The sequence below is a fragment of the Callorhinus ursinus genome, unplaced genomic scaffold, assembly GCF_003265705.2.
Source record: "Callorhinus ursinus isolate GAN/ISIS: 27379988/994484 unplaced genomic scaffold, GSC_fseal_2.0 scaffold23, whole genome shotgun sequence".
NCBI classification, from domain to species: Eukaryota; Metazoa; Chordata; class Mammalia; order Carnivora; family Otariidae; genus Callorhinus; species Callorhinus ursinus.
In genome coordinates this window covers 14,660,824-14,685,178 of record NW_027397085.1, presented here as the reverse complement: position 1 = coordinate 14,685,178, position 24,355 = coordinate 14,660,824, and positions in this window count along the sequence as shown.

The following is a 24,355-nucleotide window of genomic DNA, read 5'->3' as shown; positions in this document are numbered from 1 at the left end:
CGTCTAATGTCATTTGAGAGGACAGAGACAGATAAGGACCACTCTTAAAGACGTTTCAAGCCAAAGGATCTGTGTCAGTGAACAAACCCTGTTGAAAAATAGTCCCACAGTTCTCTAACATTGGGTCTGATAAGGCCATCAGAGAAAAAAATCACAACAAGCTGATTCTGGTCCTATTTCCACTCTAATGTCAATTGCGACTCTCTGTTTGAATGTAGGACTCTGTTTCACCATGATAGTGAGTACTTGTCCATAGGAGGGATATGCACAGATTCTGGCTGGAGAGACATTAACTTCAGAGACTATTTAGAGCATCTAGCTCTGAGGACACAGATGGACAGAGGAGCTTGTATCTCCATGTCCAGCAGTATGTAGGTATTGGGAAACCCGAGGTTTGAAATGTCAGCTGTGAGCAGGATGTAGGGATGAGAGTGTAGTCAGGAACCTCAGGTAAGCAACCCCAGGGGTTCCTCTCTGTGATCTTGGCTTCTCTTAAAAGCTCACCTGGAGGGTGCCTGGGTGGCTCAGATGGTTAAGCGTCTGCCTTCGGCTCAGGTCATGATCCCAGGGTCCTGGGATCGAGTCCTGCATTGGGCTCCCTGCTCCTTGGGAGCCTGCTTCTCCCTCTGCCTCTCTCTCTCTCTCTGTCTTTCATGAATAAATAAATAAAAATCTTAAAAAAAAAAAAAAAGCTCACCTGGAAATTCTGAGAGCCAGGCACAGAGCCAAGGCAGAAAACTGCTGTGGGCTGGAACAAGGGCCCAGAGCTTCTCTCTGAGAGAGAACATGAAGGGTGATGCTAGAACTCACAATATTAACAACTAGTCTTTACGTTTGTGAAGTACTTTATAATTTTCAGGTGCTTTTCTATAATCTTGACAGTTAATCTCACATGGTAATCATTTGCTGTGCAAGTTTGATGTTCCAGTTATTTATTGTTGCCTTACACACTTCCCCAAATGTAATACCTGTATATCTAGAATGACACATTCACATGGATGGCATTTGATGCTGACTGTTGGCCAGAAGCCCAGTGGAAGTGGTTGCTCAGAACATGTACAGATCGGCTCTCCATGTGGCTTGGGCTTCTTGGAATATGGTGGCTGGGTCCCAAGAGAACGCATCCCAAAAGCAAGTTGCTCCGAGAGACTTCAGTGTGGAAGACCAAGGCTCGGAATGATTTAGCCTTGGCAGATAGAGTGTCACTTCCTTTGCATTCTCTTGGTCAAGGCAGTCATTGAGGATGTCTTGGCTTTGAGGGGAGGCAAATCAGGTGGCAACTCTCAGTGGGAGGTGTAACAGAGAATTGGGGGCTATCTTTAATTTACTGCAGTAGGTATTACGAGCCACATTTGGCAGTTTTTACACAAAATTAACTTTGTTGAAGTGTTCTAGTGAGTAAGTGCCAGAACGGAATTACAACACAGGATTCCTGACTCTAAATGTAGTATTCTTATAAAAACTGTGTGCGTGTGAGCCCATGCTCTGTGTACTGCATCTCATGAAGTCAGGGTCATTTGGAGAGCCTAGAACGCTTTGGGTGAGCTGGTTCTTCTCTTGGCTATCTTTTTGTTGTGATGATTTCCTCTGCTTGTGCTCCAGAGAGTTCCTTCCATAGAAACTAGAGGGCCTGCCATTCTGGGTCCCAGCTGCAAATGGGGGGCAGCCCTTCCCCAAATCCTGGAGGTTAGAGTTGAGCCCTCCTAGGATCCTGAGCCAGGGACCCGACTTGGCTCCTAGAGCCTGCTACCCTAAATCTCACACCTGGAGGGGATCTTAGAGGACTCTGCATCTTACTGAGCAGACCACAGGGACTCAGAGATGGGGAGAGACTTTCATCGGGGTCCACAGCTAAATCAGAGATGAGACCAGCTCTGGGGTCTGATCCCGGCTACATACAACCCACCCAGCTGCCCTTTTAAAGAGCGTGGTAGTGGGGCCTCTGAACCCCAGCTCACCCTATCCATTGCTATACCTTCTTGGATACTCTCTTGCCAGCCACAGTCCCCCATGTGGGAAACAGGGGAGAGAAGGCCAAGGGCATGAAGGATGGCAAGGGTCTCCGATCAGGGTAGACGGCAGCTTAATACTTCTAAAAAGTTTTGCCCTGTATTGTTGCCCTGCCTCTGCAGATAACATCCCTGCTTCTGTCTTCAGTGGCACCCTGTTGTTTGATTTTCAAAGATCAACCCTTCTGATACTTGGACTTGCCACCTCTCACCCCTTACCTGTTTTATTTGTGTGTGTATATCTGAATCACTCCCAGGGAATATAAGCCATTAGGTGCCTTTGGAGATTCTTTTTTTTTTTTTTTTTTTTTTGCATTCAGTAGTTTTATGAGTATATTGTCTGTGCTTCTGCATTAAACTAGTTTACTAAGTTGTTTCTGGAAAACAAAACCACAAGTTTGGTTTGTTTCACAGTTCATTTAAACAAAAAAGGGGGGGTGAATATTTAGTCTCTTTTTAGGTTGGCAGCTCAGCAAATTATAGAAGAATGGTTTGCTGTGGTTTTGGGTTTGCTCTTCAAGTCCCCAGTGGAGGCACAGATGTCGGAACAGGGTGGGAGGGGTCCGTGAAGACGGATGGGTGGGAGGAGGTTTCTGAATGAGAAGAGGCAGGTGGCTTGGCTTGGGGGAGGGCAGAGGAAGAGGAGTCAGAGAAACAGACAGGAGAAGCAGAATTCAGTGGCTGCCCCTCTTAACACAAAGGCTTCGCGGTCAAAGGGCAGGGGGAGCATTTTAAAAAAAGGCCCATGCTGGTAATGGTAAGTTAGTGGTTTGAACGTTGAAATGGTCTAGGGCTATATTATTATTTAGTTATTGCCCCACACTTTTCAAGGGAGAATTTGAGAACACATGTGGCTCCTCATTGGCCACTGAGAAACTTTGAAGACCCAGTGTGTGGTTCCATCCTGAGGTCCTGATGCCATTGGTCTGGGGTGTGGCCGGGAATCAAGACTTTTAAAATCCCCTCAGGTGATTCTGAAATGGCCTAGTTTAAAGACCACTGACTTAAGTGATGTAAAAAAATAGTGCAAAAACGTAAAAGAGATGAGCAATGAAGGGACATTAGGGTAGTGGAGACATGTGGGTAGGAGGGAGGTGACACCATTAAGATTTCATGTCCACATGACAGATGTGAACAGGTTTCTCCAGAGGAGCCCCACAGTCCTCAGTCTGGAGACGAGAAAGAAATGTCTCTGGTGAGTCACCTTAAACAGTGGCTCTGTGCACTTTAGCAAAGATCTGCAAGGATAAAAGCCTATCATCTTTAGTTCTGAAAGTAGAGAATCTTTCCCAGGTGCTTAGTTGACTGAGTTTTTGTGTTGTTGTTCTTGTTGTTGTTTTGTTTTTCTTTTGTAAGTAGGCTCCACACCCAGCGGGGCTTGAACTTAGGATGGTGAGATCAAGACCTGAGCTGAGATCCAGAGTTGGACGCTTACCTGACTGAGCCCCCCAGGCGCCCCAGCTGACTGAGTTTTTATATCAGTTGCACACACAGGACCTATGCAGGATGCACACTGAGATATGCTGAGGCCAGAGTAGTTGACCACGTTGTGTCAAGCTGGGGAAAGTAGGGCTCCAGATGTCGGTCTGGATTTGAGCAACTACAGTCGTCCTTATCAAATTCCCAGGTTGGATAATCATGGCTCAAGCTTTAAAGATGGAGGGTAGTGTTATGGTGAAAAGTTAAACTTCCTCATTTTGGATTCTAGTTCTGTCACTTACAAACTCTGTGACCCTGGCCACAGTACTTGACATCACTGAGCCTCAGTTCTCACATCTCCAAAATGGGTATCACCACGGTGCCTGTGATTCTGACACTATTATGACATTTAAAGAGATAATCCATGTAAATAATCTAGAATTATCCCAGCCATGTAGCAAATGTGAAAAAATGTTACCTGTTATTAATTTTGTCACCTCCCCTCCCGCATGAGGCAAACCTCAGGTTTTCCCGCACAGCATTTCCTCAAAACAGAGACTGATTATAATGAGGTTTAAATTTCACACCGTCCTAGTGACCTCTCCTGGTTTATTCACTTGGCCCAGGCGGCCTGGGCGCTGCTTTCCTGGGACATCTTCGCAGAAGGCTCTCATGTGAACCGGGCTGAGAAGGGGTCTGGGCACCTGACACGGTTGTACCTGCTCTCCCAGTGGTCTCGTCTTCAGTCTTACTGATCTAATTTCTAATTACCATTTTTCCTAATTTTAAGAACCCATGTTCATTGTGGTGAACAGAGATAAATCATGCAAATATTCTATTACATCTTCATCCAGCCTTTTGTCGGTGTATTTATGTGTGTATACATATGTTTTAAAATTGGAAAATTAGTTTTGAAATCTGCTTCTTTTGCTTAACTTTCTCTCCTAAGCACAGTCTCAAGTGCTAGGGATTTTTGACAGCATAGGGATTTTCCCCCGTCCATCATTGTCAGGTACCTCGCTTGTGTTATACTGTTCTCTCTTACATCAGCCGTGTTGGGTTTGTAGGGCTGCTGGGACAAAGTACCACAGACTAGGTAGCTGAAGATGACAAAGATCTATTCCCATGCTTCTGGAGGCTAGAAGTTTGAAATCAGGGTGTCGGCACGGTTGGTTCCTTCTGGGGCTCAGAGGGTGAATCTGTTCCTTGCTGCTCCCCCAACTTCTGGAAGTTGTCCCCAATCTTTGGTGTTCTTTGGCTCGTGTACCCATCTCTCTAGCATCTGTCTCCATCTTCACATGGTGTTCTCTCTGTGTCCCTGTGTATCTGTGAACAAACTTCTCTCTTCTTCTAAGAATACCAGTCATTGGATTAGCACCAACCCTCATCCAGTAGGACCTCATGTTAATTTGACCGTATCTGCAAAGACCCTATTTCTAACTAAGGTCACATTCATAGGTATTGGAGGTTAGGCTCAAAGCTATTATTTTGGGGGACATAATTCAATGGAGTCCTTCAGCCGTTTATTACTTCTGCCCATCTTTTTAAGGGATTTTTTTTAAAAAGAGATGTTAAACCTCTTGCTACTTCTGTCTCAGCTTCCTGCAGTCTCCCGTCCTGCACTGAGATCAGGCAGGTGCTGAGAAAGCCAAGTCAAGGACACAAGTGGGGCAGAGGGTCCATTTCTGTCGTCTGCAGGCATCCACGTTCCCTGGAGCAAGCAGGGCGCCTGTCCCAGGGAAGTCCAGGCAGGGCCAGCTGAGGTAGGGAGGGAAGCCACAGGTGGGGGCAGGAGCAGGGCCCAGGGCTCCCTGCAGCTGCTCGGCCACCTGGCAGGGCAGCTGTCTTCCCTATCAGGGAGCTATGTGAGCCAGGGCCTGCCTGGCTTATCGCAGCCTCTCGGAGAGTTACAAGGGTGCCAAAGTGCCTGGGCCTATCTGTCAATTCTGTTGAGCAACTGTTTTGCGGGGTGGAGGAGTGGGGTCGGGGGTACGGAATCACTAAACTGGTTGTTTATGGTGACTGCTCTGTTTAGACCAGAATCGACCCAAGCGTACCCACACTTACTGATTCAGCTGGGTTGGTCTGGTCCGGGGATCGGCTTACTGCAGCCTGCAGGCCAAATCTGGCCCATTGCCGGCTTCGTACAGGGAACACAGTACGCTCTTTACAAACAAACATTTGAACATTTGCAATTGATTTGATGATGGGGAATGCTGACTTTGAACCCCAAGCAAGCAAAACGTTATCTGCACCCCCAGAAGTGAATTTTACTCTTCTCATTAGTAGACCTGTATTATCAAAATGTCATACTCAACAGTTATCATAGTTTGAATTTTATCAATTAAAAAGTTCTGGAAGTTTGTTTTCTATCTTGTTATAGAAGTACCTAAATTATTTTCCCTCTAGGCCTGCGGGGTCTGAAATCTTTACTGTTTAGCCCTTAACAGAAAAAGTTTGCCAATCCTTGGGCTAGTAAGGTCGTTTCAAACACCAGCAAACATCAGAAAAAACTTCAGGGCTTTTAAAAACACAGACTGCTAGGACTTAGCTCCTGGAGTTTCTCATTCAGTAAGTCTAGGGTAGGGCCCGATGATTTGCATTTCTAACAAGTTCGCCCATGCTGCTGCTGCTGGTCTGGGTGCCATCCTTTGAGAACCACAGGTCTGTCTAATCAACAATAAATTAAAAATATTTATCTAGGAGGCAGCATCCCAGAGTGCTCCCACGAAGAGGTGCTAGAATCAGAGTGGGGTTGTTGCCTGATTCTGCCACTAATTCTCTAATCTTGGGTATGTTATTTATGTGTCCTGAGCTTTCATTTCTTCATCTGTAAAATGTGGATAATGAAAGTGCCTACCTCACAAGGGGCAGGAGGGTTTAAATGAAATCAAGTTTGTAAAGCTCTCAGCACCCATTAGCTGTTTTTAAGACCCTTAACCCTCAGACAATGTACAGTTTGGGGCTGTGGAAGTGAGACTAACTTTAGCAAACAGTGTTGAGTGGTAAGGGCAGTGACCAGGAAGAGGAGAGGAGTAATCTGGGAGGACTTCCTGAAAGAAGGGTAGTATGAGCTAATCATATGAGAAGGCTGGGAAGGCAAATGGGACAACTTAGGGGGGCTTGGAGATGAGGATGAGATTGGTATGCTTTTTGGCCAGAGAGGAATTCCGACTGCCCAGTGGGTGGAAAGAGCTGCCAAGTGGCACAGGAGGCAGGGTTCTTGTGCCAACCCTGGGGGTCCAGTGAGAATCTCACAGGGCAGATACAGTGTGTGTGGGCAGGGGCTTTGGAGTCCTGGAAACTGCTCTTGGAATTCATTTAAAACTTGGGAGCTTGGGGAAGCTGAAATGTCCTGCCTATTTCTCAAACCCCAATTCCGCATCTTGGGGCGACCCAGAATGCGGGCCCCATCCCCGTGTCTCTGTTCTGTTTACCCTACAAGCATTCCTGTCATTTGGTAAGAAGTGCTGCCTAGTGGAAAAGCCTTGGGAAGCTCTGCTCTGTCTTCTAAGAAACAGGAAGTCATTATTTGCCCAAAGCAAACAAATTCACAAACTGCCGGGTTCACTTTCAGTCCAGAGCTGCAGTCCCAGGAGGTGCGCGTGTGGGCTGAGGACGTGGGGACCCGAGCAAAGAATCCGTTCCCCTCCCCCTCTCCCTTGGTCAAATAAACAACGGCCATAATTTCACAGCCATGACTTGCAGGAAGCCTGAGGTAAGTAACCCCCACACGATGTATAGACGCTGAGCTGAGTTTTCTTCCCTAGACGGAATCCATTCCCAAGTGGGGCTCTTCTTCCCATGACATCAGCAAAACCATTGCCATTATTCCTGGAATTGGAGGATAGTTAACCTTCCACATGCCCTGTTTCTTTCCTTTACCAAGAGGGAAGAAGGGAGTGAGCACTTATTAGAAGCCCACTGTATACCTGTACTTGGCACCAGCCTTGCCTTGGCTCTTTCATTTAAATCTTATAACAATCCTGTCAAATGGGCACACTTGTCCACGTTTGACAGATGTGAAAAACCAAGGCTCCGAAAGGAAGGTCCCTTCCCCATGTCCCCAGGTAGAGCTGCACTGTGAGCTCATGTCTGGTCGATTCTACCTGTGCTCAAAGCCATAGGTTTGCTTCTCTGTTACACAAACCCTTGACCAACATGGGTTTGACCTGCGCAGGTCTGCTTACATGCAAATTTTTTCAATAAATACATTACCATACTATAAATTTATTTTTTCTTCCTTATAATTTTCTTGACATTTTCTTTTCTCTAGCTTACTTTATTGTAAGAATATAGTATATAATCCATATAACATACAAAATATGTGTTAATTGACTGTTTATGTTATCTGTAAGGCTTCTGGTCAACAGTAGGCGATTAGTGGTGAAGTTTTGGGGGAATCAAAAGTTATACATGGATTTTGTGTGTGCAGAGGGCAAATGTCTTTACCTTATTCAGGTCACGCATGCCATGGTGTGTGAGGAGGCAGAGGGGGACTATGGAAAGGCGTCTCTAATCTATTGCTTGGGTAGAGAAGGCTTGTACCTAATCTGGGCTTGTATAACTGGCTTTGTTCCAAGTGCCAGGTTCTAACCCATAGAGCATAGTGGCCTTTGGGGCCAGAATGCTCGGGTTCAAATCTTGCCTTTGCCATTTAATAGCTGTGTGCCCTTTGGGTTCCTCAGTTTCTTCATCAGTAAAATGGGGCTAATAAAAATCGTATTTCACAGGTAGCAAAGTGCTTACATCTGGCCCTGGGTCTCAGGAGCTGCAGGAACACAGGAAGAGGGCAGCGTCTTCAGCCAGCTTGTGAGTGTGTGTGCGCCTTGCCCAAACCCATGCAGCTCCTCTGGCTCTGGGCCCCAAACCCATCTTGAGACCCAAACAGATCAAGTGGGTGAGACCGAATCTTTCTTCCTGACAGATGTTTGGACTCTTGTAGGGAAATCTCTCAGGCCAAACCCTTGCAGCATTTAAGTGTGTGTATTCCAACCAATGAATTAATAAGTCATAGGCCTGAACATTATATCAGTTTCTTCATGCAGGCTTCAAGAAAAAAAACCACAACTGCAATCAAAATTAAAAAAAAAAAAAAAGACAAAAAGGTCTCTTTTGTACATGTCTTCTCCACCTTTATTACCAGGCCCTTCTGTGGCCGGCTTCCCCATTCTCTGTGCTTGCCTAGGGCGCCCCATGGCAAGGGGCCCTGGAAGGGACCATCTGCGCTCAAGGCTGGCTGAGGCCTTCAGATATCCTCCGCTGTGGGGGAACCCAGCCCTGGGTGGAGTCCCCCCACCTGCAGCTGTGTCTGGGAGGCTGGGGTGGCTTCCTTTTGAGACATCACTTCTTTGCCTAGACCTAAAGCATTCTTACGTTACAAATATCATACTTGTAATTATATGATACAATGGGTCTTTGTAATGCCAATTACTGGTCAGTAGCACTAATAATAATATTGCTGATGAAGGGAATTTTTGAGTGCTTACTATGTCCCAAGCATCATGCTAAGCATCTCAAAGTATGAGCGAGGTCTTCCTTTTGCAAGTAACAGAAGAATCCAGCTAGAGCAGATGCTGCTGGCGCATCTTGGCCCCATCGTTTTCATAAACACCAATCCCACTTCCAGCTGCCCGCCCCTGTGACTCTGTCTGAGGGTCCCTTCTAGAAGCAGAAGTCTACTCTGCCCGTGCTCAGGCCAGGCCAGCTGTGCTAGGGAGTAATGCTCTTTTTCCCTCCATTTCCCAGAGCTTCTCCACAGGATGATGCTCCAGCTGCGTGCAGTGAAATTTGCCAGATAAGGGGTCCCCGTTCCTGGCTTTCTTCCCTTCTGTGGCTCACCCTGCTACCCCACTCCTCTTCCTGGCTTTCCTGTGATTCTCTCTCACACGAACGACTTGCAGGTCATTCTTTGTCTTAGAGTTTGCTTCTGGGAAAATAAACAAAGAGGACCCCCAAATCAAACTGCCTTAAAGTAAAACAAGAATTTATTGGCTCATTAATTGAAAGTCTGGCTTCAGGATTGGCTTGATTCGGGGTTCAAATGATGTCTGCTCCCTCCCCCCTAAGTCTGCTCTTGGCTCTGTCTTCTCTGGTTTGGCTTCTTCCTCCCATTTTTCTAGCTGCCCTCAGGCTTACATTATCACGGTACCCACGCCAGGGGAGGAAAGAGGCTAATCCCCTGACAACTTAAGAACCCGAAGAATTGAGTCTTACCGTTCCCAGTTGCCCAGGCTTGAACCACACTCCATCCTTGAGGCAATCGCTATGGCCAGGTGGGTGGTGCGTGAGGATTGCCCATCCTGACTCAGGTATTCCGCCCCTGAAAGGTCGGATGTGGAGGTGGGGGAGAGGAGGTTCCTCACAAAGAGATAGGAGAGTGGTCGCCTTGCAGAGGGGTGAGTGGATGCTGCATTGCACATGCAGTGGAAGTCACCAATATTCATGCATTGCATCTTTCCTCACACGAGGTTTGCTCCCATTTACAGGGAGGATCCCGAGACTCAGAACACTTATTCATCCGGGTCACCCAGCTGGAAAGGGGCAGAGTGAGCTGGGTGGCTGATTCAGCTGTTTCCAATAGGCTCCCTGCTACCGATGGTGCCTAAAATGTGTTCTTATCTTACAACTGATGACTGTACATGCATTCCCCACCCCTTTGATTTATGGCCTAATCCTTGTTTTCAGGTGTGGGCTCTGCCGACTCCAGAGCCCCCTCCTCCAGGCCCACGGAGCCTGGTCACCCGTTCCGACTCCAGTGTCCTCCGACGAGGAACTTCAAACGCTTGGCGAGCAGTCTGAGAGCCGTGTTCGGTCCCATCTCTGCGCGCCCCTCCTCCGTCTGTTAGAGTGGTCTCCTGCACTGCTAGCCAATGTGACAGTCATCTTTTTTGGAAACATGCCTTCATTGAGCTTTTCCAAAGCAATCAAGTTAATTTTCATGGAAACAAAAGTTCTCTTTTGCTGGGTGTTTCACCCGTTGACAGGATAGTTAATTAAATTACTCGATGGCAGGGATGCACGCAGCTAGCCTCGGGAGGCTTGGGAGCACACGTAGCCGGGTCTCGGTTGGCACACAACTCGGCTGGCAGAGGTGGCACGTGTGGCACGCGAGAGGGGCCATCTGCCCCCTGAGGTGGTCAGCCTGCCGTGGGCCCTCGACGGAAGGCTTTACAGAGAGAGTGGCGCGCCCGCCCGTCGGGGCCATCCGGGCTGGCGAAGCTGCGTGACAGCAGTTCTCTGCGAGTGTCTACAACAGTGCCTGGGAGCAGAAGGTGTTGGTCCTTGCTGGCTGCTGGTGGGTAAGACGGGATTAGCTCTGGAATGTTCCCTCTGGGCCTAGTGGTGTGACGTGGGACAGGAAGTAACGGGACCACACACCCTCACTGCCAGTGGAAAGGACTTGTCTCTCATGTGATGGGAGAACATTAGGAGACAAAGACTGAGGTTGGGGTTGTCAGTGCCATCCCCCCCACCCCCAAAAGCCAGCATCGCTTCTGCCCTTGTGAGCCTCTCAGGGGTCCCGGAGAGTGGGTATGCACTTGATGCATGGACTTGTGGGTGAAGGGCATTTTGTTTTTTTTTAGGGTCACCACTATGTGCTTATGTGTGCTTTTGTGCAAATTAGGAAAAGGCACTCACTTTGGGTGGATGATGAGTAAAAGGTGCCCTATCTGGATACACAAGCCCTTTTTTCCAGGCCAGCCCAGCCCCTTGGCAGAGCACATGGCTTGGCCAGCAGAGCATGAACTCAATTACCATGTCCCTCATCCCTTCATCCAAGCGCCTCTGGGCAGCACGCAAACTGCGCAGCCACACAAGGCAGGCCTTTGGAGTGTTTAATCCCCGCCAGGTTTTAATAGTCTAGGCCGAGGGACAGAGTGTAGCAGTGAGGCGGTAGCCTTCAAAGTGTGGAGCACGCATCAGCAGCGGCAGCCTCCCTGGGAACTTGCTAGAAATGCAAATTAATGGGCCCTGCCCCAGACCTGCTGAGTCAGAATCTCTGGGGATGGGGTCCAGACAGCTGTGCCTTAACAAGCCCTTCAGGTGTTTCTGATGCTTACCGAAGACGGGGAGCCACTGCGGTCCCTGGCACCTACTTCCAGCCACTAACAGCGCCGCGTCTGTCCTTCCCTCTCTGGCCTGCAGGTCTGAGTCCACCCCAGGCTGGCTGCCCCCTGGCTGCTGGGGGTTCCCGCTTGCACGGGGGACAGGACTTGGGAATATCACCACCAGACCCGCCTCAATAAGCACAACCCCTGCATTTCTCATGACATTCTTACTTCGTGGGAATGAGGAAAAATATTCACTTCCTGGAGCAGAGGAGCTCTGCCAAGTCCCAGGCAGAGCTGGGCCTTCTGGTCCAGTGGGTTGAAGGGTTGAGTGCCCTGCAGAACTGGGTCCAGAGGAGATGAGAGCTGGAATGGGAGTGTTTGGGGATGTGAGGAAGCAAATTCCCACACCCCTGGCAAGTTCATCCTGCCGTTGTTAACCATGAACCAAGGCAGAGGCTTGGGGGGGATGCTCAGCTCCCCTCCCACCGCCAAAGAAAATGCAGTTTCTTTATTTTCTGTGAGGAGTCTGGTGTCCTTGTGAGCCCAAGATCATTTCTCCTCCCCTCTCCCACTCCTCTGGGTAGCAGGGATAAAGCACGTTTTGTCAGTCAGTGGTTTCTCTGCCTTGCGTGTGTAAACTGTCTCTGTCTGGTAAACATTCGGTCTCTTTCAAGTTTGAGCTCCAGTGGAGGCTGCTGCATCCTCCTGCTTGCTTCTCTCTAAGATGGCGTCTGAGTGTGCAGGAGATCGTGGTCATCTGTCAGCCCAAAGCTTTGAAGATAAGGATTAGAGCGTTTTTCAGGCAAAATAATGCCTCCCAGAGGCAGAGAAACCACTGCTTCAGCTTGGAACACCAGCAGCCTCTGTTACAAACTTAGTGAGGTCTAGTACAAATTTTAGTACTTAAAGCAATGCGAATTAGAGGCACAAAAGGCAAAGCAAAGCAAAACAAAACTCTTTCTATGTGAAAAGGCGAAGAATTAAGGCTAGCTTTCTCCTCCCTTTTTCCCCTGGGAAAAGATTTTGAAGGAGAGATGATGGCATTGCAGAAATCGAGAGAATCTTCTACCCTCCCAAAGTGGGGGGCCTGGCCCACATATCCTGAGAGGGTGCCTGCCAGGGAGCGCTGGATCCTGTGCTGGAAGGAGGGCTCTGTCATCAGAGAACTGGGAATTCAGTGGTTACCACAGTTACTTGCTGTGTGACCTGGAGCAGGTTTCTTTTTTTCTTTTTTTTTTTTAAAAGATTTTATTTATTCATTTGACACAGAGAGAGAGCACAAGCAAGGGGAGCGGCAGGCAGAGGGAGAAGCAGGCTCCCCTCTGAGCAGGGACCCCAAAGCGGGGCTCGATCCCAGGACCTTGGGATCATGACCCGAGCTGAAGGCAGTCGCTTAACCGACTGAGCCACCCAGGTGCCCCTGGAGCGGGTTTCTTAACTTCTCTGAGACTACAGTTCAAATTCAAAGTAGCGCCCAAATACCACATAGGCACAACGTACAGAAGGGGTGTAAGAATGAAATAGGAGGATGTGCTGGAAATACTGGCACATAGCAGGCAGTCAAGTGTTAGATTCTTCTTTTACTCATCTCTTGTCTAGAAAAGTCTTTGTGTTGTGGTCAAATGTGGACAGGCCCTCGTGAGTGGTGGCGGAGAGTTGGTGCGCACAGAGACCCAGCTCAGAATTCAGGCTCGACATGTTTCTAGCGGTGTCAACTGGAGAGTTGCTCAGTTTCTCTCAACCAGTTTCTTCCTTTATTGGAGTAGAGAGTACCTTAGATGATTCTTAGAAGAGAATGTGTGTAGAACTGCGCTTGGAACAGACCCGGCAGGTGGTGATGCTATGGGTGGGTGGGTGGGGGGGCTGGGAACGTTATCCCCGTATTCAAGCGTGTGCTGTGGAACGGGCCGTTAGCGCCAACACCCAGGAGCCACCGTTTGGGGCTGCAGGGGTCTTACCGTCTGTTAGGGAGACAGCCCATGAGGCCTGTGCGTCTCAGAGCAGGTGGGCGGCCACAGCTGTAGGGCAGGTCAGAGCCGCCCGGAGGGGCCCAGACGGGGCGGCCCGGGGCCGGGGGGGGGGGGGGGGGAGGGGGGGGGGAGGGGCTCTGGGCGGGAGGTGGGAGGGCACCCGAGGGCAAGGCGGCGGCGTGGGGAGGACGTTCCAGGCAAGGAGAGCGCAGAGGCCAAGGTGGGGAGGCTGTAAGGCGGGATGGCGGTGTGGAAGCGGTCACGTTCAGGCGGAGCCTGGAGCCTGTTCCGTGCTGAGGAGGAGGAGGCTGCACGGGGTGGGCCACGTCCACTGTCAGCTCCACGCAGGCCCACACTGCCGGCTGCTCTCTTCGCTGCTGTCTGCGGAGCCCCCGCCGCACTGCCTGGCGCGGAGGCAGAGGGACCCAGCGGAGGCAAGAGGGACGATACCCTAGTAAGGCCTCTGGCGGAGATGAGGTCGGGAGCAAGGCACGGAGGAGGAGCCCAGCCTCCACTCTGCCGGGAGTGGGGAACTGGGCACACCTGGGCCAGCTTGGGGGCGCCCTGCCTCAGGCCCCTGCGAGGGGGAGGGGAGGTGGGGGGGCGGGGGACGCAAGCGCCCCTGGGGAGGCAACAGTTTTGACTTAGCGGTGGTGCCAGAGGGAGCAGAGCCCCTAGGAAACTAGGGGGGCAAACTCTGGCGAGGGTCCAGACTGAGGTGGCCCCTGCCGCCCGGGGACTTATTTTCTCACAGGCAGACTGTGTGGGTGCAAGGGAGGGACCGGGGTGGGGGGGCGGGGTCCATCAAACTTCACAGCCTACTGGGCTTGTGCAGGGGAACAAAATGATGGGCCAGTGAGCCTGGCCTGGGAAGAGAAAGGCAGAAGGTGGAAAGGATCCGGCCAGTTCCACAAGAAAGGAGGTGAGGAGGCTAAGGGATGCTCGAGGTTCCATGGCCTCGCACAGGGGCAGCTTTCTTGACTTTGCCTGGAATGCACTGCCATCTCTGTATATCCAGTGTTCTCATCCTTCAAGGCTTTGCTCAAAGGCTGCTCCAGCATCTCAGGGGGGAAATTTCTCCCTCTCTGGAACTATCCCCTTTAGGGTTGTAATTATTTGCCCAGACAGCCTGTTTCTCTCATGAAAATGTCAACTCCTGGAGACTACCATAGGCTTCACCCCTTAGTCGGCTGAAGTTTCTCTTGTGTAGAGTAAGTGAATACATATTTTTAAAAAGAATGGGTGAATCAATCCTATTTCTGGTCAATGTTCCCTTAGAATTAAAAAAAAAAAAAGTAATTCAATCTGTAGGTTCTCTTTCTGTAGAAAGGCAATATTGTGTGAGAAAAAACATAAAGGCTTTGAGACTTGGAGTTCCTCGTTGTGAAATGCATCGATGTCCTAGGGACCAGAAATAACATATAAGCCAGGTATCTTCTAGTATGACATGATAGAACGTTACAAAGACACCCCTTGCTCCAGGATGACATAGCCTGCCCAAGGACAAAGGGTTTGGCAAGTACATTTTAGTCCCCACTTGCCCCTCAGCCAGACCCAGCTGTGCCCTGGGAAATTATGGCTTTGCTGAAATGCCTGGTACCCGGTAGGCATTAAATAAAAGTGGCAATGATGTTTACAATTATTATTAATACAATATTATTGTTATTGTGCTTGGTGCCCACATGGCATGGTGCACAGACAGATTCTTTGGTTAATATTTCTCTACAGTTGAAATTTTTCTGTTTTAAAGATTCAAGTCATAGGCACACAGTAGCACAGTCTGTCTTGAAGAAGAAAAATGAAAGGGTGTTGTAAATGATGCTATTAGAATTATACTTCCCTCATTACAGAAGTAATGTGACCCTGCTTTAGGGCTCCAAGCTCTCACAGATGCTGAAATTTAAAAGACAGGGCCTAGAACAGAGCCCCAGAGTATAAGGAATGATTGTAGAAAGCCATATAAATGGATTTGATCTCTTGTTAGTGGTCTGTATTCTCCCGGTAGAGCTAGGGAAGCCAACTTATTATCAATAAAAAAGAATAAACACTTTATAGGAAGCTATTTTCTCTGTCACCAAACGTTTTATATACCTGTCAATAATTGTAACTGTTAAATATGACATATTGATGAATATAGTGGGACACCAGGATGCTTTTTTCTGATTAGGGCGAAAAGACTTTATAGTCTTTATTTTATGGATGGAAGCATTCCAACTCACAAACTTCAGCTATCTATAATCCTCTAGGGGAAGGCAAGAAAAGAAAAAGAAAATTCTGCAAGGAGCTCTTTTAGCCAGGAGCCCAACCCTATGGACCCACGCCTTCTTACCCCACTTGTAGCATTGGCTGCCCAGCTGCCTGCAGGGTCTCCAGATAATTCCAGCCCTTGGTTCTTGGTCAGACTTGTGGGTGGGGTCTGCGTGGTGACTGGCTGCGGGGCCCCATACTCCTGGGCATTTGTCAGTCACTCTCTTGTGCACATGAACTTTGCTGTCTGGCTTGACTGGAAGTGGCTGTCAGAATGTCACTGGATAGGAAGAGAGAACTGCTTGAAGGGCGGAGAGAAACACTTCTGCAGGTGAGTTCATGTGATTATCTGGTTCGTAATAATTAATCTATCCCCAATAGCTTCATCTCTCTTGTCTCCACTTGCACCATGAAGTTCTGCCCATTTTCCTCCATAGATATCTGGATCTCTCCATTACTCTCCATCCCTGCCACCACCCCAGGCCAGGCTACCTCCACTTTCCACCTAGAGCCCAGCCTTGCTTGCTTCATGGCTTCTTCCACGTTAGAGAATGATAGAATGGGATTCCTAGACCCATCCCAGATTTCAGGAACTCAAAAATTACTAATAATTTGCATCTTCCTTTGTGTTTCTCCCCCTCCTATTTCTCTGCCTTTCCCCTTTCCACGCCCACATTTGTCCAGTTTACTGGTTGGTTATGGCTGGTGGCCAAGTGGTTGGCACTGACAGGTTGCATTTCAAATGTCAGGTATAGGGCGCCTGGGTGGCTCAGTCGTTAAGCATCTGCCTTCGGCTCAGGTCATGATCCCAGGGTCCTGGGATCGAGCCCCACATCGGGCTCCCTCCTCGGCAGGAAGCCTGCTTCTCCCTCTCCCACTCCCCCTGCTTGTGTTCCTGCTCTCACTGTCTCTCTCTGACAAATAAATAAATAAAAAAATCTTAAAAAAAATCAAATGTCAGGTGTATACAGAGGTAGCCAATATCCTGAATATTGTGTATCTTTCCTCTCAGATAAGTGGCTTTAATACAAATGTTTGCCTGTTTCAACAATGATTGTTTAGTTGTGTTTGTTTTTGAACATTTTATCCAGTATGACAGCTTTTGTATAGTTTTCTGGGGCTTGATTTTCCTTCACGTTGACCTTTCTACAATTCATCCGCGTTGTTTGTGTGGTTGTACTTTGGTTATTTTAACTGCTGTATAATATTCCATTGTATGATTTTTTTTTTTTTTAAACCTCAGTTTATTTTTTTCATTCTGCTTCAGTGGGCTTTTTTCCCACTTTCTTCCTGTATCAATCTGTGCCACTAAGAACATTCTTATTATGCCTCTCCATGTATGTGTGCAAGAGTTTCTTTAGGGCATTTACTTAGAACTGAATTCCTAGGTTGTGACATATGCAAATGTTCAACCTAAAGTCTCTGTTTCAAAAGTAACACTAGTTGCTGTCAAAGAAAACAAACAAAATCTCAGGGGCTTAACAGAGTGGAGGGATTCTTATTCATGTAAAGCCTATTTTCAGAGGGGCTGGTGGTGGGGTGAGAGGTGTGCTAGGGATCCCACCCCACCGCATCATTCAGGAATCCAGGATGATAGAAGCTCACCAGCTTGAAAATAAGGCATCTGAATTCACCCTGGGAACACACAGATAGCCAACAGATGGGGAAGTGAGAGACACAAAGGACATTTTATTGTCAGGGAAGTGGCTCCAATCATTTCTGCTTACATTCCATTGGCTCGGGACTTAGTCACAGGGCCATACCCCAGTGTAAAGGAGGCTGGGACCCAGAAGAAAAATGAAATGGATTTGGTGAACAGCTAGTGAAAAACAACGCCAAATTGTTTTCCTAAAGTGACCTTACCAATTTATGCTCCAAATTGGCAGGATATCAGAGTTCTGGTGATCACAATTTTCTCCATCATGTACTATTAACTTCTTAAGTTTTGCCAGTGTAGATGCAATTTCTTATGTCATTATGGTCTTAGTTTCTATTTCCCTGATCTCTATTGAGGTTGAACATCTTTTCTTGTATTTATGAGTCACGTATTTCTTCTATTTTAAAATACTTGTTTATATATTTTACCCGATTTTCTGTTATATAGTGTAGAAAACATTCTTTATATGTTCTAGGTACCAAAACATTGTAGGTTTTGTATGTTGCAAAATATCTTCTCTGGATTTTGGCTTTTCAGTTTTTAAAGTTTAATGTGATAGAAAAAAGTTCTTATGGTGTAATATAATTACGAACACTTCTTTTATGGTTAGTGTGTTTGGTGTTCTGTTTAAGCAATGCTTTCCTACATCTAATGTCAGAAGCATATTTTTCTCTATTTTGATATTCCCATTTTTCATTTGGTAAACAGACTCCTTCCCTACTCCCCACAGCTTGTAATTTAAAAAAATTTCAAACCTACAGATGGGGAAGTAAGAGACACAAAGGACATTTTAGTTGCAAAGTTGCAAGAATAGTGCAACAAGCACCAATTTACCCTTCAGTGGACCCATCAACTGTTAGTATTTTGCCACATGTGTTTTATCTCTCTCTATGTCCTTATACATACATATACGCATTTTTTTAAAGATATTATTTATTTATTTGACACAGAGAGAGAGCGAGAGAGCGAGAGAGGGAACACAAGCAGGGGGAGTGGGAGAGGGAGAAGCAGGCTTCCCGCCTGAACAGGGAGCCCGATGCGGGGCTCGATCCCAGGACCCTGGGACCATGGCCTGAGCCAAAGGCAGTCGCTTAACGACTGAGCCACCCAGGCGCCCCACATATACACATTTTTATTATTATTTGCTAAACCATTTGAAAGTAATTGGCAGACTTTATTCCTCAAATTCTTCAGCACTTATCTCCTAAGAACAAAGACATTCTCTTATAAAACCACAATGCAGTCATCAAATTTTTGAAATTTAACATTGGTCCAATACTACAACCTATCACCACAGTTCTGTTTATTTTATTTTATTTTATTTTATGTTATGTTATTTTATTTTGGAGAGACAGTGCATGTGCACGAGCAGGGGTGAGGAGGGGCAGAGGGAGAGGGAGAGAGAGAATCTTAAGCAGGCTCCACACCCAGCGTGGAGCCTGACGTAGGGGCGTGGCTTGATCCCAGGACCCTGAGATCATGACCTGAGCTGAACTCAAGAGTCATGCTTAACCAACTGAGCCACCCAGCCCCCCCCCCCCACAGTCCTATTTAGTGTCCTTCACTCTAGAACAGTTCCCGAGTCATGACGTTGACATTTCTGAAGAGCAGAGCCTCGTTGTTTTGTAGAATTCCCTCAGTTTGGTATTTCCTCACGATTCCGTTCTGGATATGTCTCTTTTGGCAGGACTATCACATAGGTGGCATTCTGTCCTCCTGAGTGCACCACATTAGGAAGCAGGTGATGTCTGTTTGTCCCATTATTGGTGATGTTAAGTTTGATCATGTGGTTATGGTGGTGGCTGGTTTCATAATTAATAAATAATTTGCAGAGAGAGAGAAAGCAGGTTTTAAACTGAAAACACATGGTTGGACAGTGTTGACTAAACCTTTAGAAAATCAAACCCATTTCTGCCACTGGTAAGAAGTAATAGAAAGTAAGTTCTCCCTCTTTAAAACTAGAAAAGAAAAAAAATCCCTTTTCTTTTCAAAATGGAGAAATGAAAACCTTTTGTCTTTTTAAAATTTGTAGGGGAGGAAGAACAGACAGGGCAAGGAGGTGAAAATGAACAGGTGAAAATGTGGTGTCTGAATTTAAATACTCCTGACTTCTGGTGCTCACCCACAGTAACTGAACAATGTGGATATACTTTGCAAAGGTAGAAAATTATATATATATGTATATATATATACATATATATATTATATATGTAGTGTGTATATATGTATGTGTATGTGTGTGTGTGTGTGTATGTAATCTCTGCGATGAGTGCAGAGAGTAGTGGAAGCTCCGAGCTGGGTCATTTCGGTAACAACAGGAGACCGCGATCCCAACTGAACGGTGTCTTGCAGACTGAAGAGCTTCCGTGGTCTCTCCCCTTCCATACTGATTAGAAGTGCTTGAGATACATCATAACAGTGTCAGTGCAGTGTTTATGGGGGAAATTGTCGCTGTCTCTCCCTTGTGGAAGGTGACATAATGGAATTTCCTTCCTTTGTCCTGGTGACAGGATGATGAGCACTGTCTGAGCTCCAGTTCTGAATGCTTTGCCATTCATGGATCCTGGCTCCGCTGACAAGCCCAGAGATGAAGGAGAAGGTGTGGCCTGTCGCTGGGAGGGTGGCGGGTGAGCGGGTTGGGCCCACACCTCCTATACGAAAGAGCACTTAGAAATGACTGTAGACTGAATGGAAGTGGAGGGGAGGGTGGGCACCCGAAATGGGGATAGGTAGTGATCTCAATGTTCCTGTGAGATTTCTGAGACTAAGGACCCAGAAGGCTTTGGGACTGGTGCCTAGGGCGCCTTTATTAGCGTAGGTGTCTAGGTGTAGATTCAAAACGTCTTTGCAAAACTCTTGTCACTCCCTCCCCCACTCCGCCTATCCCAAGTCACTCACATGATTTAGCTCTGCCCTAATCACGTGTCTTATTCAGAAAGGTTTTAGGAATCTCGGTGTGATATGTTATGAAGAGTTGGGCTGCATATTTAAATTGAGACAAACTAAACAACATATGTTTATGTGGGGGCTGTGAGTGGGGTTGAGAGAGAAAGAGAGAGAGGCAAGTGTCCTCATTTACCTTGTCACTTTTTCCAAGTACTTATCCACCAGTACTCCCGGGAAAGGGATAGATGGCATAGCAGAAAAACAAACAAATAAAATAACTTAGTTGCAAGTGCAACTGGTTAAGGAGTTTTTAAAGATGGTTTTGCAATTGCCATCATCTGCCTTGATCATTGCAAAAGCCTTCTACCTGGTCTCTCTGCCGACACTTACCTGTTCAGCCCACTTGCTGCCGGAGTGAGATTTCAGGTGCACAGATCAGGACAGATAATCCCTCAAATGAACATTTCATGACATCTCATTGCCTACTGCCTAATGACCAAAATCCTTAATGGTGGATTGTCATAATAATAGTGATGGTGAGGATAATAGTGATAATAGCATATTGCCAGCACTGTTACTCTTCCGTGTTTACTGAGCGTGTACTATGTGCCAGGTTCTCTTTCCTGTGCATGTTATCTGTAATTCATCCCTCACAACAGCCCCAGTGAAGTAGTTACTATTAGGTATTCCCATTTACATATGAGCAAACTGAGGCTCAGAGGTTAAGTAACTTGTCTGAGGTGACTGGCTAGTAGGCGGCTGAGTGGTGCCCTGATCCGTCTGAGTTGAGAATCTCCACCAATCCCAGGGGGTCATGCTTCACCACCCGGAGGTCAAGTGTCTCCTGGCATTTGCATAGAGCGGTACTGATCATAGCTAATATTTACTGGGTATTGACTATGAGGCACTGCTTTAAGTGCATTACACTGATTTACACATTTAAACCTTGTAGCAACCTTACATATCAGGTAGATGCTCTTGTTACCTGTCCATTTTTCAAATGGGGAAATTGAGGCCCACAATTGGTGGTGGCACAAGAAGCTTCAAACCCAGTCAGTCTGGATCCGGAGACTGCATTCCCGGTCGCACACCACGCAGCTTCTAGCACCTGGCTTCCGGTTTCCAGTGCCAGGTGTCTACACATGTGGGCATCTTACAAGGGATATCCGTGTTAACAAAAATAAAGTGATATTTGAAAATCCCTAGGCTGGCAGGACCCCGAGCAGTCATTTGTCCGTGTCCCTGGAGTTGAACCAAATTTATCCCTGACTCCTTGAAAACAGATAGCAGGCTCATGGATGTGAAGTGTACCCCAGGATTGGGGCTCTGCGCCTCCTTTGGTCTCCGACCCCAGTGTTTCATCTCCTCAGGATGCCACCAGCCAGACGTCTTCAAGTCTCTCAGTTGGAAAAATGACTACGAATAAAATAAATGAAGCTCTCAATGATGGCAGCTCCTGATGGTGCCTGCAGTGGGGTATTGCCCAGCATCTGTCTCTGGCCATGTTGACATCACCTTTTTATTGCCCAAAGATGTTGCTCCTGCTTTGTCGCCGGCCACTAACCACTGGCCACCCAGGTGCCGGGAGTCCAGAGCCGCCTCATTATTCAGTGCAGTCCATGTTACAGCCCGGACTGCAATACATTATCATTCAAATGAGCCAGCCACAATGGAAGAAAAAATACGCACTCTGATTTCTCTTCAACGTCCTTTCCCCAGCACTCCCTAATTACCGCCGGCAGTTGATTGGGGCAGTTGAACACGGAGGCTGACGGGGTGGCCGTGGTGTTCTCATCTAAGCAAAACACAAACAATGCACAAACTCGCCAACACTGTTTAGGTAAGCAGGATTTTATTCACAGCTCGGAGGTGTAACAATGCTCTGAATTTATCAGTCAGTGCTCTATTATATAGCATCTCTCTTCTTGGTTCCATATTTTTGGTTGTCTCTCTCTCTTTTTTTTTTTTTGAACTGATTTTTTAGTGACCTTGTTGTATCCCTACTCTTCATTTTCCTTATCTTTCATCAGAGGGCTTGCAGGATGGCTTTTTCCTATCTAGTGCTCAGTATTTTTCCAAGGATGAATTAACTACCGGGCTGTATTCTCTGTGTGGTCACTCATTCACGAATCCATTCATTCAGACAACAAATGTTTACTGAACATCTACTAAGTGCTAAGACTGTGCTGGGCTTTGGGGATGTAAAACAGTCATTATTCTTGCCCTTACCATCGCTTAAAGGCCAGTGGCGGTTAGATTTTCAACAAATAAATGCTCAACTAACCATGCTTTTGCAAACTGTGGTAAGTGTACTAAAGAGAAAGAAGAGGCTCCTCATATTCTTGAGTATGGAATCTAAATGTTTAGAACAGTAATCAATGACCCTAAGTTACCCAGTATTCTCCTCCAAGTTACGTTTTTCTTAGAGTGTATTCATTAGTCCTTGAAAAAAATGCATTAAAAGTGCATTAAAAATGCATTTTCAAAGTGCTCCATGTTTTTCTGATGAAGAACTTCATTACTGGTGAAGTTCTTTGACCTGCACGATAACCTTGTGTATTTCTTCTAACCCATTTCATTGGCTTTCAGTTACTGTTGCATGATGTTCCACAGCACTGGTTGGAACCTGGGGCAATCGAATGTATGACAGGAGGAGGAGAGCATTCTTTTCCTTAGGTGGCATTCATCTTCCTCTCCTCAGCACCTGTCACATAGACTTTAGCATTGATTGAGCTCAGATAGTGTTTAATACGTTGTGGTGAGTGCTGTTATTAATTCACCAAACACTTATTAAGCATCTGCCTCATGGTCGTGCCTGGCCCTGGAGATCTTAGGGTGAAGCAAACGAGTCCCTCCCTTCCCCGAGCATAAGGTACATTGAAGTTATGGAGGAAGAGTCATGCAATTACAGTGTGGCAAGAAACATGCCACGGTGGGAGAGGCAAGGGGATATTATGGGAGCCTTGGACTTGGGAGCCCTTGCGGGTCAAGGACGAGTTGTGAAGGAGGTGACACCTTAGTGTTTGGCTGTGACTAGAAGTAGGGGTGCAGGGATGGAGTGAGCAGCAAATCTAGAGGCCGGAGAGACAACGTGATGCCTTGTAAGAGTTAAAATTTTATGGTGGGAGACTGGGGAGTTGCAGCTGATAAAGCTGGACACGCAAGCAGGGGCAGGAATGACTTTCTAGGTCCTGCCGAGGAGCTGGCCATGGTGAGGCCTGAAGGGATTTGACGGTGGGGGTGGGGCAGTGGTCACATCTGCATGTAGGGACACATGCTGAAGACTGGGTTGCAGGGATGCACAGGGAGATATTGCAGCCGGGATGGAAGTGCATGGATTTAGAGATATTAGTGAGATGGAATCCACCAGATTGAAGTCCTTCCGTCAGTTGTGAGGGTTGAGGGAGAAGGAAGAGGCCACAAAGAGGCAAGAGGGGCATAGAAGCAAGCACATCAGCCTTGGGCCACACCTTGTTTTCTCCACTTCCAAATGGCAGCACATACAGAGCTGCTGTTTTACTGTTCTCCTTTTAGAATCTCCCTAGCTCGTGCCTGCACCACGCTGCATGCAGCGAGACCCCTATGCCCAGGGCAAACAATCCTTTTTCCTCTTTCTTCAGTTAGGAAGTATGTGACGGGCACTTGCATCACTTCCTGTTGGCCACTGAGCAGCACGATACACCAACACTGTTGTTCATGATTTATGATACAAACATTTGTTGGGTGAAAAGGGGGTTTTATCCCCAGAGGGCCTTGTGAAGTAGCATTCTTAATTTGGAAGCATTCACCACCCTGTTGTGGACATTCCCAGCATGACTCTGTTCCAGGAGAGGAAGGAGATGCTGCCAACCCTGAGTGGGAAGACGCGGACTCTAGCCCTACCTCCGTCACTCATTATTTGGCACCGCAAGTGCCTTTCGCATCTTTTTAGACCTGGTTTCCTCACCTGCAAAACTAGGAGATGGACTTTCTAGATTCCACTCCTCTGGGTACCCTCTGCATCTCTTTAGAGTGATTAAGTCAACACTGATGTTTCAATGTCTCCCCTATTGGAAAAGAATCACTAGTCACAAATAACGTTAAGAACTCAGGTGGCATTTAACCCAAAAGTCA